At 38.7% G+C, this 12,868-nt stretch overlaps 1 protein-coding gene and 1 pseudogene across 12 annotated transcripts in view; one reads left to right on the forward strand and one right to left on the reverse strand.

The window, feature by feature from the left end:
- KTN1 (kinectin 1) overlaps positions 1-12,868 on the forward strand; it is a 119,880-nt gene that overhangs the window by 26,854 nt on the left and 80,158 nt on the right. For 10 of the 12 annotated variants that reach the window (XM_027111334.1, XM_027111339.1, XM_027111333.1 and 7 more), the window contains exon 2: positions 9,326-9,363. The exons of the other annotated variants lie outside the window; for them this stretch is intronic. The gene's annotated coding sequence lies outside the window, so the exon portion shown is untranslated. The remainder of the gene's footprint in view (positions 1-9,325; positions 9,364-12,868) is intronic. 12 annotated transcript variants of the gene reach the window in all.
- Positions 1,924-3,089, reverse strand: LOC113622789 (actin-related protein 2/3 complex subunit 1A pseudogene; annotated as a pseudogene).

Below are 12,868 nucleotides of genomic sequence, written 5' to 3' on the forward strand. Positions count from 1 at the left end.
TCTTGTACTTGATTTCTAGTCTCATAGCATTGTGGTCAGAAAAGATGCTTGATATGGCTTCAGTTTTCTTAAATTTACCAAGACTTGTTTTGTGGGCTACCACGTGGTCTGTCCTGGAGAATGTTCCATGTGTGCTTGAAAAGGATGTGTATATTCTGCTGCTTTCGGGTGGAATGCTCTATAAATATCAACTAAGTCCATTTGACCTAATGTGTTATTTAAGGCCTGTGTTTCCTTATTGATTTTCTGTCTGGATGATCTGTCCATTGATATGAGTGGGGTGTTAAAAGTCCCCTACTCTTGCTTTGTTACTGTTTATTTCTCCTTTTATGTCTGTTAATATTTGCCTTATATATTGAGGTGCTCCTGTGTTGGGTGCATATATATTTACAAATGTTATATCGTCTTAGATTGATTCCTTGATCATTATGTAGTGTTCTTCTCTGTCTCTTGCAATAGTTTTTATTTTAAAGTCTGTTTTGTCTCGTGTAAGTATTGGTACTCTGGCTTTCTTTTGATTTCCATTTGTGTGTAATATCTTTTTCCATCCCCTCAGTTTTAGTCTGATTGTGTCTCTGGATCTGAAGTGAGTCTCTTGTAGGCAGCAGATATATATAGGTCTTGATTTTGTATGCATGCAGCCAATTTGTGTCTTTTGGTTGGAGCATTTAGTCTGTTTACATTTAAGGTAGTTATTGACATGTATGTTCTTACTGCTGTTTTGTTAATTGTTTTGGATTATGTTTTTGTAGGTCTTTTTCCCCCTCCTCTTTTGTTCTCTTGTGTTGTGATTTGATAACTATCTTTCATGTTATGTTTGGATTCCTTTTCCTTTTTTGTGTGTATATCTATTGTAGATTTTTGGTTTGTAGCTAACCATGAGGTTTTTGTATAGTAGTGTATGTGTATATGTGTATGTGTATATATATATGTATATATATATGTGACTGTTTTATGTTGCTGATCTCTTAATTTTAAATGCATTTAAAATACCCTGCATTTGTACTCTCTCCCTCCAGTGATTACTGTTTTTGATAACATAGTTTACATCTAATTGTTTTGTGTATCCATTAACTGCTTATGTGGATATAGATGATTTTACTACTTCAGTCTTTTAATTAAACCTCCTTACTGGCATTGTGTATGGATGATTTCCTACCTTTATGTTTGCCTTTACCGGTGAGCTTTTTCATTCTATAATTTTCTTGTTTCTTGTTGTGGCCTTTTCTTTTTTGCCCAGAGAAGTTCCTTTAACATTTTTTGGAAAGTGGGTTTGGTGGTGCTGACTTTTTTTAGCTTTTGCTTGTCTGGAAAGCTTTTGATTTCTCTGTCAAATCTGAACGAGAGCCTTGCTGGGCAGACTATTCTTGGTTGTAGGTTTTTCCCTTTTGTCACTTTAAGTATATCATGCCACTCTTTTCTGGACTGCAGAGCTTCTACTGAAAAATCAGCTGATAGCCTTATGGGAGTTCCCTTGTATGTTATTTGTTGCTTTTCCCGTATAGCTTTAGTGTTCTCTGTTTATCTTTGATCTTTGTCATTTTGATTACAGTCTGCCTTGGTGTGTTCCTCTTTGGGTTAATACTGTACTGTATGTGTATTTATTGGATATCTTTTCTCCCCCTAGGAATCTTCTAAACGTGTCCTTTAACCTTTCTCTCTCAGGTTCATCTTTTTTTTTTTCCACGTTCAGTACTTTTATTTAATTTTTTAGCAGACAATTTACATACCACCCCCACCCCTTCCTTTAAGTTAGTGTGACAGTTTTCCATAATCTGCTTAAAGAGAAGCTTTCGTCAAGAATAGAATGAAAGAGCAAAACAAAAAAGAAAACCCAAATCACTGCTGCTTTTAAAAAACCAACACTTTCACCAATTATCCTCAAACAAAACACACAACAAGGTTTGCGCCATGTGTCTTCAGTATTTCCTGGCGGCTGGCTCTTCTCCCCATCATGCGAATGGCGGAGCTGCCCAGTGCAGCCTGTCCATCCTCGTGCTGGATTTGGGAGGCTCGCTCAGCTTCACATTATCTGAAGGCCCTGGACAGAAGACTCTAAGGTCTTGAAATGCCAAATGGTCATGGCTCTGTCAATGCCAGTAGTGCAAAATTTGCGACAATCTTACTTGTCCACTTCATAAATAGACACTTGAGTGATGCTGCTCTGGTGCAGCATCCCCAGGGCCTTGTTGTGGTTCTCAGTTGTGGCCTGCTTGTCCATGTTGCGAAAGTGCTCCATGGCCGACATGTGCTGGATGCTCTGTTTTGGGATGTCTAGCTTGGAGACGAAGGTCAAGCAGCCGCAGTCGTTGCATCTAAAGAGCATGGGGCAGCAGTCATGGCCAGCAGCCATGATGCTGTTCTCCGAGATGAAGGACACACTCAGGAGGGGCAGGAACTCTGTCTTCAGAGTTGAGACCTGCACACTTTTTGAGGCATCGGCAACGGACACCGTGTTGTGGCTGACCCAGGCCAGGTGGCTCCTGCTGGCGGAGAAGTTGACCCCATGCACCCAGCTGCCAGTGCCATTGCCACCAAACGCTGACATCAGCTGACCAAAAGGCATCCTGCTGCCCCAGGGTGTACTGGCTGGCTTCTCATCCACTTCTTTAATGTAGGCAGAAAACACTCTGCATTTGAAATCACAGGATCCTCCTGCCAGCAAGACATTGTTGGGATGCCAGTCCAAGCTGAGAACTGTGGAGCGAATGGGTTTTTTAATGTGCTTGCTTATTCGCCAGTCATTTTTGGACTCGAAGTAACAAACAGAAATGAGTCATGCTCCACTGCCCACAACAAATTTGTTCTGTAGTGGGGACCACTTGACAGAAGTGGCTGCATTGTTAATTCTCAGGATCACCAGGGTTGGCTTCCAGATACCATCTTTCTGACTCCAGACGTAGGCGTTGCAGTCAGCCCCTCAAGTGACCATGAGGTCACTCTTGGGAGCGCAGTCGATACCTGTGATGTGTCCATTGTGCTGCTTGAGTTCATGAATTTTCACCCACTGGCTCCCAACTTCTTATAGATGTGGACTTCATGGTTATTGGGGCTAAGGGCAATCTGGGTATGATACCATTTCCAGGCATGACAGGTAATTGGCTCTAGTAAAAATTGATGCAGGGATATTATTCTTAGTGTTTTCAAAGGACAGAAAGCTGGGGGTTGGGGCCATCTGGACGGGCTCGGAGCGTGGAATTCGTGGACTCTGGTCAGTTGATGCGAACAGGCTCCGGCCAGGTTCATCTTTTTCTCACATTTCAGGTGATGTTTGTAAGTTAAGCCTACCAGACCTTTGTCTTTTTTGAGTTAGTCACTTATTTCTTCCCATAAAGTCTTTACAATGTTTTCTAGTCAGATTTTCCAGTTTTTTCCTTTATGGCTCTGGGTTTTACATGAGACATAGAAAAAGCCTTTTACAAAACAAAATTATTTTAGATTGAAAGAAATACACTTGTTTTCTAGTTTTTTCATGGTTTAACTTTTTAACCTTTAAAACTTTGATCCATATATAATTGAGGTAGGGGCTGAATTTTCCCCTGAAATGGCTGTCATTTGTGCTGATACTATTTATTAAATAATCCATAGATTTACTTACTGATTTGAAATAGCTCTCTGATTATATACTAAATTTTTCACATGTGTTTGGGGCTTTTTATGTTGCATTTATTTGACAGTTCTTGGGCAAGATGTAAAGATTCTTGTTTTATAGTGAAGCTTTTCCAATAGCTCCCTTAGAGTTTTTTTGGGTAGTATTTGACGATTTTGGCTTGTCATTTACATTTCCTGTTTAGTTTGTGAAATGATCTTAAGTATTATGTGTTTTTTAGGAATAGGCAAGAATAAATACAACATTTTATTATTTTAGTACTTTCATTGTTGAGTGACCTACGGTGATGTACTTATGAGTTATTTCATCAGTCTATTATGTTCAACTTTTAACACCCTAGCAAAACTTTCCTAAAGGATGATAGGGTTTGAAGTAGGTTTTCTGTTTGTTGATAAATTTAACTGGTACCATACATTACTAGGACTGCCTTGTTGTAGTGGGATTGGACATAGATGAGGAGGCTAGGGCACTTAGAGGGCCTCAAGGAGAAGTTACAGGAGGAAAAGATTTTGGATCACAACTATGAAGAATATTCTAATGTTTTTGTGAAAGGAGCTTATGGGAGGTGCTGATTCCTCATAAGCATAGGCTCACTGACCATTCAGCTGGGTCCAGTGTTTTAATTAGATGGCCCTTTCCAACTCAGAGGCCTTGTGAAAAAGTAAAGGTAGGTCAAGACTAGATTTTAGGGGAAGGCAGTCTTGTATATATGGTATAGCTGTTTTACAATTACATCATTGGTGTGAACTTCATGTTTTAATGTTAATTTTTGAACGGTGTTAATTTTTGAACAATTTTGACGATTTATCTTCACCTTTGGAAACTTTTACATATTGATTTGAAATACTGATTATTTAAATGTATTATTAAATTTTTGGTATTAAAGCTTTTAATTTGTCTACTTAAGTTATCATAAATTAGCTTTCTTTACAGAATAAACTTTTAACCAGGTTATCTCCTGTGGGTATGTTTTTTTAAATTTATTCATTTAATTTAATTTTTAAAAAATTTACTTATTGATTTGTTTATTTTTGGCTGCATTGGGTCTTTGTTGCTGCCTGCAGGCTTTTCTCTAGTTGTGGCGAGTGGGGGCTACTCTTCGTTGTGGTGTGTGGGCTTCTCATTGCAGTGGCTTCTTGTTGCGGAGCACGGGCTCTAGGTGCACGGGCTTCAGTAGTTGTGGCTCACGGGCTCTAGAGTGCAGGCTCAGTAATTGTGGCGCACGGGTTTAGTTGCTCCATGACATGTGGAATCTTCCCGGACCAGGGCTCGAGCCCGTGTCCCCTGCATTGGCAGGCGGATTCTTAACCACTGCTCCACCAGGGAAGTCCTGTGGATATGTTTTTAAATGAGCAGTGTCTTTCCCTGGGAAAATGGACTAGTTGGGGCTTGATGGGTAAGCAAAAGTCTGAAAGATATTGGTATAACTCTCAGCAGCTACCAGCTACACAGATACTTTTCATTTTCTTGGAGAAGCTGTTCAAACTGATTTATCTAGTCTTGTATTAAAGGAGAAAAAGTAAGTTTGGTTAAAAAAAAACGAAATAGAAGTTTCACGTGTTGTGACATGATAACTAATGGAGAAATGAAATTTTATTATTCATCTCTGGTATTAGTTGGATTTGTTTCAGACTGGGGTAGCAGTTCTCTAGAACGGGTATTGCTGAAATAACTTAAATGGTATGTTAATAAGGTGTGAGTCATAGAAACAAGTACGTGTTGCAGTTTACAAGGAGAAATTGCACCTCAGCTTTAAGATTTCAGTGTAATCTGTAAAGTTAATTTTAGAAAAGCTGTTGTAAATGGACTTCCCCTGTCAGGCAACTCAGTGTTTGATTTGCTAGATTATCTTATCTTTTGGTTGCTTTGAATGTTTTTCTTCTTATCTTAAAAGATAATTTTATAATTGTATTGTGGGCTCTGGGGACATTATACTTTTGGTGTAGAGAATGGAAATTTAGGTAAGTTTTTATATTTTGATGGATATTTCAGTAAATGATTAATAATTTGTTTTTCTCATTGGTGTCTTTTTCTTATTTATTTGTAGAATCAAGTATTTAAAAACTTACTGTAGACTTAATACACATGTAAACTTTTAAACATATATAGCTGTACAATATAAGGTGAATCTACTTTTTCTGTGTGTTTTTCTTCCAAGTACTTTATACATTTTCTTAAGTTTAAAATTTTAATCTGTCTGGATATCTATTTGATCTGAACGATCAGATAAATTGATTTTTAAATTTTTAAAAATCAATTTGAATCTATTTTAGGTTTTGAGTTCCATTATTTTCTGTTCTTTTATCTTTTATCACACTGCAGTATATTGCTACTTTCCTATAATTGTTACACAATTATCTCCTATCTCATAGAACGCTATGAATGTGTACATAGAGAATAAATGCTCTAGGATTTTAGGAGGAAGAGAAATATCTGTAGGCAAGGTACTTGAGCTGGAAGAGTAGACCTCATTGAGGCTCAGGTTTGGTTTTTATGCTCTGTTTTATTGATACTATGTACTTCCTCAGGTGGGTCATAAATTCATTTAAAGTCAGTGAATCTATTTGTGCAACACTGCTAAGCACTTCCTCAGGTGGGTCATAAATTCATTTAAAGTCAGTGAATCTATTTGTGCAACACTGCTAAGCACCCTGTATTCTCTCCAAAGTTTTAAATTTAAGTGGAGAATCAAAATGAACAAAATTTATAAGTAAAAAATAACAATGTAATAATTATAATGTGTTTTATAGGACCACCAGCACCACCCTTTCCACCCTTACTCAGAACTAAACTTTGTTTCCCATTTCATTAAGAAAATAGTAGCATTAGGAGGATAATTTTTACAGACTTCTACACTGTATCTACCTCCTTGCCTATGTTTCCGTCTAAGGCTAGTCTCTTCAGAATTTGTACACCAAATTCTTTTCCTCTTGCCATTTGAGAACATTGTCCCTCACCCCTCACTCTCTTGCATCATCAGTCTTTCTGCTTCTGCCAGATCATCTTTATCAGCATATTAACATGCTGTTATTTCTCCTGTCTTTAAAAACTTTAAAAAGCAAAGCCCCAACCTCATATTCCCCTCCAGCTTCCATTGCATTTCTTTTATTACTTCACAGGAAGTCTTCTCCAAAGAGTTGTTCACACCTGCTGGAGTTCTCACTTTTGACTTCCATTTCAGTCAGGTTTTGATCACCACCACTCTACTGCTTTGGTCAGTCACCACTAATGTCTCTGTTGCTAAAATCCAATAGTCAATTTCTATCAATAGTTTTTACTGTACTTTATTTACTAACACCATTTGACAAAGTTGATTAATCTCTCTTTCTTAATATAATTTATTCATTTAGCAACCAGGGTGACATTTCTCCTAATTTTCTTTCTACTTCTCCTTCGCTGTTTCCTTTGCAAGTTCCTCTTCATCTTCCTGTTGTTGAATTGTCCAGGGGCTCTGTCTTGAGATCTGGGCTCTGTTTATACCCATTCCCTTGGTGATTTTATCCAAGCTTATGGCTTTAAATATAATTTATATGCTGAGTATGACTAAATTTATATTTTTAGCATGTATTCCTCACCTGCCTAAGCACTCTTTGTTTAGCTGTCTGCTGGATATCTCCACCTGTCTAAAACCTAACTCCTGGTCTTTAACCCCAACCATGTCCTTTCCACACTTCCCCCATCTCAGTAAAGGGCAACTCTTATTTTTGGCTTAGTCTGAAAGCTTTGGAGTTGTCTTTGTCTTTGCTTGTTCTCTCACACCCCATTTTCCAGTCCTCAGCAAATCATCTTTTCACTACCCTCATAGTGTACTCAGAATTTGACTACTTTTTACTACCCCTCTTGCTACCTGCTTGCTCTGATCATCTGTTGCCTAGATTACTTCAGTTGTCTCTTAAGTTTTCCCTGCTGTCACCTTCTCCCTATACCCTTTTTCTACTCAAAACCCTCTGTTGGTTTCCCATATTACTCAGAGTACAAGCCACAGCCCTTCCATTTGCCTGTAAAAAAACTACATGATTTGTTCACTGTGCCCTGCCCCCTTCAAATGATCTCTTTAACCTCATCTTCTACTACTTTTCCTCTTGTTCATTATACTTGAACCACATTGTCTTTATTCTTGGTCAAATGTGTCAGGTTGTGTTCTGTCTCATATACTGTATATTAACTGCTGGACTGTCTTCCTTTTAGTAGAATGTTAGCCCTATAAGGGCAGGCATTGTGGCCTTTTGTACTGTTGTTTATTCAGAATGCCCTGGAAAACAAGGTTGACGTATACTAATTGGTGCTAAATAACTATACAAAGTGAATTAATAGACTGTTGTGGAAGATGGTAGTTGAAAAGATATTTTCATAGGTGTGATTTGGGCTGTGTTTTGAAGGATAAGTGAAGATTTGATACAAAGGACAAGGCAAAGGTTTCTAGATTTGATACTAGGGAGGAGGGGAAATTGGACTTTTTAGAGAGTTTTTCCTTTTTGTTCCCCAATTTAGAACCTGTAGTGCCTTCTTAGTGCTGATTTTGTCTACTCAGTTGACTGCTGATATTCTGTAGCTGGTTGTAGTTTATATTTCCTCAAAATCATATCTAAAACTCTCAGACAAAAACCTATTCCTTGTCTTGAACTTGACATGTGATTTCATAATTTACAGATTTCGGCCAAGCTAGAAACATAGGAGTTAGTTGTCTTAGACTCCTTCCTCACTTTCACCGTGCTCTTTTTTTTTTTCTTGGGTCGCGCCAAGTGGCATGTGGGATCATCTTTGTTGCCTGACCAGGGGTTGAACCTGTGCCCCCTGCATTGGAAGCACAGAGTCTTAACCACTGGACTGTTAGGGAAGTCCTTCACCATGCTCTAATAGTTGCCTTGTCCTCTATCTGCATTGACTTAATTCATTCTCACTTTAGCCTATTGAAATAGTTATTTTAATTGGTGTCCTTGCACCTGTGTTAACCTATCCATTGGATTTTAAATTTTGATGCTAATTTTTATTTGTAGAAGTCCTAATTGATTCGTATCTACCCAGTTACTTTTTTTTTTTTTTTTTTTTTTGCGGTACGCGGGCCTCTCACTGTTGTGGCCTCTTCCGTTGCGGAGCACAGGCTCTGGACGCGCAGGCTCAGCGGCCATGGCTTACGGGCCCAGCCGCTCCACGGCATGTAGGATCTTCCCGGACCAGGGCACGAACCCGTGTCCCCTGCATCGGCAGGCGGACTCTCAACCACTGTGCCACCAGGGAAGCCCAGCCCATAGTTTCTGTTCTTTGCTCATTTTTCCAGTTACCTCTTCTTTATGTGTGTAGGTTATAATCTATATCTATTAATTCCAGTTTCTTGAATCTTTAGGGATGTGATTCCTTAGTTTATTTTTGTTGCCTCTTGCTCATGGTGGCTTCTGTCATTTTGTGTTGTGGGCTCTTATGTGGATGACAGTCTTCTTTGGAAATCTTGAGGTTCCTGGCTTGAGGGAGCAATATACCAAAGAAGATGTGCATTCACTTTTGCCACATGCACTATGGGCACCACCAACTTGGAACCACTTAAATTTTTTGTCTTGGCATTTCCAAGATCGTGTTAAGTAGTTTGGACTTTAGACCTATGTAAGAAGAGACCCCTGGAGCCAAGGCAGAATTGGGACCAAAAGTCAAGACTCTTGACTTTATTTTAGTGCTTTATTATATTGCCGTTTATCAATTTTAAAATTTATTTTTTTTCAGGATATATCTGGAATATGACATGCATACTTTATTTGAAGGTTAGTGACACCATAATGTTTAATGTTACATTTTACCAAGAAGGGTTCAGAAAATACTGTAGTTAACTTCTGTTGTGTAATGGAAATCTGAGTAAGTGATACTTGTCCATGAATATACTTTTTATCAGTGTATGGTACTTCCATAAATAAAGTTTTCCTCAAAAAAATTAACTTGAACATTAAAAAAAACATAAGATGTTATTATGGATTTAAAGGAAGAGAAACATGGCATGTTTAGAATACAGACTACTTAGATTCAGCATGATCAAGTTACAGATAGATTTTTTAACTTACGAACTCTGTTTTTTTTTGCGGTACGCGGGCCTCTCACTGTTGTGGCCTCTCCTGTTGTGGAGCACAGGCTCCGGACGCGCAGGCTCAGCGGCCATGGCTCACGGGCCCAGCTGCTCCGCAGCATGTGGGATCTTCCCAGACCGGGGCAGGAACCCGCGTCCCCTGCATTGGCAGGCGGACTCTCAACCACTGCGCCACCAGGGAAGCCCATGAACTCTGTTTTTACAAAGAACCTGTGATAAGAGCTTTCAGCTTAGGTTTCACAGCTACTTCTAGTAATATTATAACTATGTTGTACATTGGATAAAGCTCTTGTAGGCTACTCTTGGTGCCTGTATATCTTTAAAGGTATATTCATTTAGTTGTTCAGACATTACAGATTTATACAGGAACTTCTAAGAAATTAAGTGTTCCTGGGTTGAAAACTACCTTTCCCTCAAATCTTTGCTTGCTCTTTACAAATATGCTTGCTTGTATGTTGTTCGGTATACATCCGTGGAAAAAAATTGACTTTCAGTTTGTTCAGACTTCAGTCTTGGATTTTTGTTATATTTTTCTTACTGGTTCTTTTGAGTCACTCCAGTTGACATACTTTTATCAATTGAAGCACAGATAATTTAAAAAATTAGTTTTTTGGTGTCATTTGTTTTAAATGTTCTTTTAGTTTAAAGAAAATGATGTCAGAGACAAGAGTAACTAAAATACTGTGGTAGTAAGGAAAGAGATTTCAAAATTCTTACATTTACTTGAAATTCAATAGTATACCTATCAAACTGCTTGCATTTTTCCTTGTAATATGTAAGTAACGGTTCTTTTAAGATTTGTGTTTATTTAAACTTTTAAAAGTATAATATTGTGCATTCAGCATGGTTACTTAAATTTCTGTTTTAATGTAGAAAAAATTTAAAAAGTTGAGCAATGAACTGTATGTTAAAAATATTTGGGGCTTCCCTGGTGGCACAGTGGTAGAGAGCCCTCCTGCCGATGCAGGGGACACAGGTTCGTGCCCCGGTCTGGGAAGATCCCAGACCCATGGCTGCTGAGCCTACATGTCCGGAGCCTGTGCTCTGCAACAGGAGAGGTCACAACAGTGAGAGGCCTGTGTACAGCAAAAAAAAAAAAAAAAAAAGCAAGGAATTAAAACTTTTATGAGTTTCTCTTAAACTAACAAAATTTAAAATATTAAGGCAAGCGAGACTGCACCCATGATTATGGCACAACTCTTTAATTTACATATTCATCTCAATAACGTATTATACATGAGATGTTTTGATCATACAAGTAAAACTGTGATTTTGACTATTCGGTATTTAATTGAATTTAAGAAAGTCTCAGTATTTACAGTTTTAACAGCAGTGTTTTATTGAGTTGATATTTGCTAATTTAACCCATTCTGATGTTGTATATTCTATCTCAGTTTTTTGTATTATATATAATACTGCTGTGAACATCTTTATATATGCTTTTCTTTGTAAATTTCTTGGGATAAAGAATCAGGAATGTTGGATTAAAGCAACGCAAACACTTTCTTGACTTTAAATTTGCCTTGGTGTTTTGGTTGGGCTCCTCCTAGTTGCAGAAAGAGCTCACATGACTGGGAATTGAATTGTGTGAAGGGAATCTCCTGAAAAATCCAGAAATGGAAATCATGATTCTTCCAGGCTCGTGTGGGACCTGGAAAAGGGACCTAGAAAAATCATCAGAACATTTGAGGAATGTGTGTTTCAGAGTTCTTGTGGTCTCATGGCCTCTTTTCTCCCTGAACGTTTGCTTCTTGCTCTGCTTCATCATAGATTTTGCTCTCCTAAGACTTAAGTTGCATGTGGGTGCAGTTTGCTGTTCATCAAAGCCCTTCTGACTTTGACTTGACCTTTTTTCAGCATCTGTGGTTGCTGCTAAGTGCCTTAGCCTCTTTTCTTTCCTCAAAGCAAAAATCCATAGAGTTCTAAGTCATTGTTTTGTCCTTTTTCTCCCCCAGTTCCCCAGCCAAGTTGAACAGGCTTTGTAGCCTGTAGGTGGTCATGTTAAAACAAACAAAAATCAAAAACAAAACATCTTTTAGGGCTTTCCTGGTGGCGCAGTGGTTGAGAGTCCGCCTGCCGATGCAGGGGACATGGGTTCATGCCCCGGTCCGGGAGGATCACACATGCCGTGGAGCGGCTGGGCCCTTGAGCCATGGCCGCTGAGCCTGCGCGTCCAGAGCCTGTGCTCCGCAACGGGAGAGGCCGCAACAGTGAGAGGCCCGCGTACCACAAAACAAACAAACAAACATCTTTTAAAAAGCATTTCTGGTTGACCACTAACAGGCACAGTAAAATATGTTTAATAAATTAAAAATCTTGTATAGTTCATGAATTATCAGGGAAGAACAATTCTGTATAAAGTTCCTTTTAGTATTTTGTTAGCACATGATTCCTTTTCCCCTTCCTCTTGTTAAAACCTTCTCTTAGTAAGTCCAGGGTTGTGTTAATACCATTAAAAATTTTGCTTCTTAATTAAACATTATTAAGAGAGGATGGTGATTGCCCTTGTTTTTGCAGTATAACTTTTTTTTTACAGTAAGAGGTACCTTGAAAAAAATTGAGAAAAGCATCTTATTTGTAATTTATTTTAGTGCCAAATGACATATCCTAACATTTTGATTTTTTACTGTATTATATTTCCATATCCTTGTTGTAGCCCACCATGTCATGAGGCTGTTAGTTAACTGGAATAAAGGTGCTCACAGTTTGTGAATGGACTTAAATCTTTAAGTGGAGGAATGAACCACCTTTGTTTTCTTTGCAGTTAAGAGTGTGGTACTTTTAATGGATATCTAGTGTGTTGGTAATAGTTAATGCCTCTTTATTTCCACGTATAGTAGTATTCATGAACATTGTACAGTAAGAGGGAAACTAAATACTAATAGTGTCAAAAGTGGATATTTTTTGGGAAAAAGTAATGAATGGCTAAGTTTTTTTTTCCTTCCGTTAGAACCTTTCCACATGATTTAAAAATGGAAGGCTGGGGGCTTCCCGGGTGGCGCCGTGGTTGAGCGTCCACCTGCCGATGCAGGGGACATGGGTTCGTGCCCCGGTCCGGGAAGATCCCACATGCCGCAGAGCGGCTGGGCCCATGAGCCATGGCCGCTGAGCCTGCGCGTCCGGAGCCTGTGCTCCGCAACGGGAGAGGCCACAACAGTGAGAGGCCTGCGTACCGCAAAAAAAAAAAA

This window comes from Aethalodelphis obliquidens, unplaced genomic scaffold (assembly GCF_003676395.1).
Source record: "Aethalodelphis obliquidens isolate GAN/ISIS:26980383/991018 unplaced genomic scaffold, ASM367639v1 scaffold10, whole genome shotgun sequence".
Taxonomy (NCBI): domain Eukaryota; kingdom Metazoa; phylum Chordata; class Mammalia; order Artiodactyla; family Delphinidae; genus Aethalodelphis; species Aethalodelphis obliquidens.